Source organism: Olea europaea, unplaced genomic scaffold, assembly GCF_002742605.1.
Source record: "Olea europaea var. sylvestris unplaced genomic scaffold, O_europaea_v1 scaffold2519, whole genome shotgun sequence".
NCBI lineage: Eukaryota > Viridiplantae > Streptophyta > Magnoliopsida > Lamiales > Oleaceae > Olea > Olea europaea.
This window is the reverse complement of record NW_019243441.1, coordinates 14,916-20,270: the sequence shown is the minus strand read 5'-3', so window position 1 is coordinate 20,270 and position 5,355 is coordinate 14,916.

Below are 5,355 nucleotides of genomic sequence, written 5' to 3'. Positions count from 1 at the left end.
CTTTGCCCCCCCCCCCCCCGACTGTGGTACCCAGAGAATCACGATGGAAATCCACAGGTTTGAGTGTTTTTCACTTCCAGCGCCCAACAAAATCAAGACCGAGCTCGTCTTTTATCTGCCATCATTTCTTCGTTGTGCTCAGGTTTGAGGTTCAAGTTTTTGTTGATTTTGTAGTCTAATGTTTGCATGAAGACTGCCCTTCATTTTTGGTTTTGAAGTAATTGTTGGATCTTGTTGGTGCTCATATTTTAGCGTTTTTGCTTCCAATTATGTGTGTATGTTCTGAGTTAGACAAAAAAATTGAATGAAGTTATCTCAACTCTTTTCTTTCTTCGCAGCAATTAGGCCTTTTGAGTTATGAGCATCTGAGTTCTCAATTTCATTTCTATGAAAGCACTGATTTTTCTGTTGTTTTCTGTTCTTTTTGGAAGGGAAGTAAGAAAACTGGAAAGGGAAAAATCATGTTGCGGTTGCCTGCTAATCTAGTTCTTACCAGATGTAAATCACTTATTGCCTGGTGTTGGTGGAGATTTCTGGGCTACAATGAACTTATTGAAAAAAAAAACTCGAAGAAGTTCTTTAGTGGTTAAAGAAAATTGAGAATTGATTTACAGTTTACATCACGAACTCTCTCAACCACTTTGCCTCTTATAAATGGGTTGGCTATTTGTCTACTATGTTACTTCAATATGAGATAGGCACACCACTTTATGGCTGTATTGCAAATGTCATTCAGTTTGTTTGTTGTGCAGAATGGTCGGAAGGAACTTCGGGATCTGTCATAGTTGTAGAGCGAAGACCCGCTTCTTTGACGACTGCCTGAAGAAACGCCCATGCCAATCGTTCAAACGTGGATTTGAGAAATGTTTCGTCATGGAGAAAGAAGGTGCGAATAAAGGAAAATTATTTCTTCGTTATAGTAACAATTGTGGTTTTTGGAGTTGGGTTGTAACAGACGAATCAAACGGTGCATCTAGTAGCGATGATGCTTGCGTCGTTAACCCCACAAAGAACGAAATAGGAGATGAAATGTCCTGCATGTTTGAATCTCGAGTCTATCTGACTGACGAAGAAGAGCTTAAGATTTCGGAGGACGTCACAATTCGAATGGAGAAAGTAAGTGTGGTAGTGAATGCAAAAGGAAAGCAGCCAACTTGATTAGTAGATGTTGATCGAATATTTGTTTACGTTAGTTATTGAGCAAACCTTAGTTATGTAACTCGGCCCTATGTTTATGTATTGGAACTTTCGTCGTGTTGTATTTTGAACATTTATGGTTGAACGGATGTTAACGACACATTGTGCATGGAAGTTCAGTCTATGTTGTATCATTTTTAACGGCCAAAACTCCCTACCCAAGGGAATTGTTTCCAAATAAAGGCTGCATAATCTGTTATTTATGAATATTTAAGTGTGATCTATGAGTATGCAACACAATGTGTGGTTTTTGTAGACATATATTACATCCAATATCTTGTGTATATCTTGTGTAAATGAATTATACCATGTTCGGTAATTGAATTAAAAAAATATACAACCTGTCTTCAAAAAAAAATAAAAATCAACTAGACATATATACTTCCAAAAAAATGTAAAACCTATCTTAAAAAAAAAAAAAAAATCAACTAGACATATAATACTTCCAATAAAATATAGAACCTTTCTTTAAAAAAATAAAATCAACTAAACATATATTACATCCAAAAATAAGGTAGTCAACCTATCTTCTCATTTTCTATCTCCCAAAACACATCCTGCTATTGAACTAATGGTAAGATACATTAATGGGATACCATCTGCCGAATGGCAGGACTCTAACGGAGATCCATCAGATGATCTGCTAGGAAGTGCCATTACTGTAGTGCGAAGGAATTGCATTGACTCGTTGTTCCTCCCAGTTTACTATCTACAGAACAAGTAATCATCATTAATACACCTTTGTAACGAGTTCATTAACAATGCTGCCATGTACTCCAGTCCCATCTCTAATTGAACCTCTAGACTGCAAAACCAATCGAACCATTAGCATCATACTTTGTCAAGTTATTCAATCAAAAAATATAAAACTTGTGACTGAAAGTTTTGAACTGTATAGATATCATACTACATAGTGCTATATTCGGCTTGCAAAATCACACGTTGCTTATATCAACATGGATATTCAAGTTGAAATCTGTGAAGGAGATAATGAGATTACAAAAAATGCCAAGACTAATTCATGGAAACCTTGACATTCAACACTTGAGATAATCATAGTGTTATGTAGAAAAAACGATCCTAACTAAATGAAGGGAGTCATCTGTACAACAGGAATATTAGAGATACAACCTATGCATTGCTCAGTAATTTCCAAAGATAGTGAATTCTTGGTGCTTGTATGTTGACTCTGCAAATTTAGCAACCTGTGTATGAATTACCAAATAGACCAGACCCTTCTAGTTTCTTACCTCAGAGTATGAATTTAATGTATCATTGGTTTAGAGGATTTCCCAAATTTTAATCATTCAGGTTGCAATCTTTTAAAGGCTGAGCAAAATAAATACAAAATGAAAACAACCAAACTAGGAAAAAAAAACCAGGCAATATAAGTCATTTGTAATGCTATAAGTTTACATACTTTCAAGCCCACACTAGTACAAATATGGTCACGAATATATATCCTTTTACTACCTAGAAAGACTTGTGAATTACTAACACAAGATAGGAAGCTCTTATAATATGTCTATTGAAAGAAACCCAGGATGCACACCATACTTTTCTGACCATCAATTATACCAGATTTCATCTTGTATTAGGCAATGACGCAATGGTAACAATGGTTGACAGTGAAGTAAAGTAGATGGTCATTCTTAAGAACAAAACAGAATACAATCATGGAATAAAAGGTAGAAATTCATTTATTGTTTTTGATGTGTAGAAATTCACTTTTTGACATCCTACCTTAAATATTGCATCAACTAATTTACCCATTTGATGACGGTGTGTTAGTGGAAAATTGTGACAGAGAGAATGGTGATGACATGGGTTGTTGTGGCTGAGTCGGGTTGATCGCGTTACTCGACCTCGATCTCTTCCCTAATGTTGACGCCGAAGCGTTCTGCATATGTATCGAAATGATTAATACTAAATGTACTTCAAATCCAATATGGAGTAATGCAAATCGCTAAAATTACCTTCGATTTCTTAGAAGTAGACTCCAACGGGCTCTTGCGCCGGGGTTTCTTTGAGGCGCCCTTTTTGCTTACCGATTTCGGATCCAGCGTGCTCCCGCTCGATGTATTTTGTGAATTAATACAATTATTGGGAACTTCAGAAGCATGATATGAATAGATTATTAATTTCATGGTTGGACTTTATGCTCGTAAGGAGACTACCTTCCTTTTTAATCTAATCCATTATGGCTTGTGACCACCGTTCATCATCTGTAGCAAGATCTGCCACTTATGCAAAAGCTTGACACATAGCATCGTATCTCAACTGTGAAGGAGTAGTAACTAGACCGTCATAGTTTACTCGAACTCTCGTGTGTGCTTTAGTGTATGCATCTCTCTGGCATCGAGGTCACATCATTACGGCTCAAAATTGCTAGTGCGTGCATACATACTATTCCACGAAACTCAAACAAGTGACAGCTACAAATGATTTCGCATTTCTCTCTCTCAAATGACACCAAGAATTTTTTTTCCTTCAATGGCCATCAGTCACACGGACTTCCTCTACCTCATACGTGCTCACCAAACATTCATCAAATGTAGCTATGATATCACAATAAACATTTTCCGTAAACTCCCTAAACTTGGAGATGGTGTAAACTGACTGAAACTGCTGTTCCATTTCAAATTGCGTTGCACAAGGTACCAGTTGCGAAAACAACCTGAAATCTACCTGGAATACCTTTTCAACCTTACTCCTCAGTGCACACTCATACTATTCCAAAAATTGCTTGAGAGATATCTTAGAATGCACATATCCATCAAAAAATGCATTCATACTCCCACTTCTTTGTGTCGTTGATATCCCAGCCCAAAAAGAAGTTTTGAAATAGCACGGAACCCAACGAGCTCTATTCTCATACAATCCCGATAACCAATCATTATCCTGGAAGGCATACGTGTCAATCATTACTCTCCAACCACTCTCAAATTCTTCAACAAATTGTGATTCATACACCAATTCATGTATAGCCCCAAATATTGAAGCCTTATCCAAGTGGTAGCCAAACTTCTCTAGCGACTTTTTTAGAATATGCCACAAGCACTATCTGTGTTTTGTACTTGGAAAAACAATTTGAATTGCGTTTTGCATGGCTCGATCTTGATCCTTAATTATCCCTTGTGGAGCTTGACCTTGTATGCACTGAAGCCATGTCTGAAACAACCAAACGAAAGTATTTGTATATTCATTCGACAACAAACCACTACCAAGTAATATTGACTGCCCATGATGATTGACACCAACAAATAGAGCGAAATGCATGTCTTACTTATTAGTCAAATAAGTAGTATCGAACGTAACGACATCGTCGAACTCCTTATATGATTGTCTACTACGATTATCTACCCAGAAAACATTTTTCAATCGTGACTCGTCATCCACATCCATACTAAAGTAAAAACCCGAGCATTAAGCTTGCATTTTTTATAAGTATGATTGTATTGCTGCGACATCTCCTTTCGCGAGCTTTAGTCGCCTCACTTGTTCTATATAGTTTCGATAGTCTTTCTCAATGCATGTCATGTTCTCATATCTGCCTGCTTCTACAACAGCAGAGTTGTAACTTTTGTTGAATGAAAATCATGCCATATCATTCACTTCAAGTCTACATTTGACATGTGCACTCAGTTCTCGATTGCATCGATATAATCTTGACTTCGACGGGCTAGTTTCATGATTATGGTCAAGGTGGACCATGTTAATTCTCTAGGTTCTATGGATATCTGAAGATGCAGAGATCCTAGCTTTACAACCTATATGAATTGTTGGTTGAGGCTTCAATGGACAGCCTGTATTAACGCATCTTCGGCCTTCACGGCTATATGTCAATGTGACATACCTCACGACTCCATCGTCCCCCCTTTTTTGAATTTCTTTTCTTCACAGGAAAGTCTATCTATCAAAAAATGCATTCATACTCTCACTTCTTTGTGTCGTTGACATCCCAGCCCAAAAAGAAGTTTTGAAATAGCACAGAACCCAACGAGCTCTGTTCTCATACAATCTCGATAACCAATCATTATCCCGTAAGGCATACATGTCAATCATTACTCTCCAACCACTTTCAAATTCTTCAACAAACTGTAATTCATGCACCAATTCATGTATAGCCCCAAATATTGAAGCTTTCTCCAAGTGGTA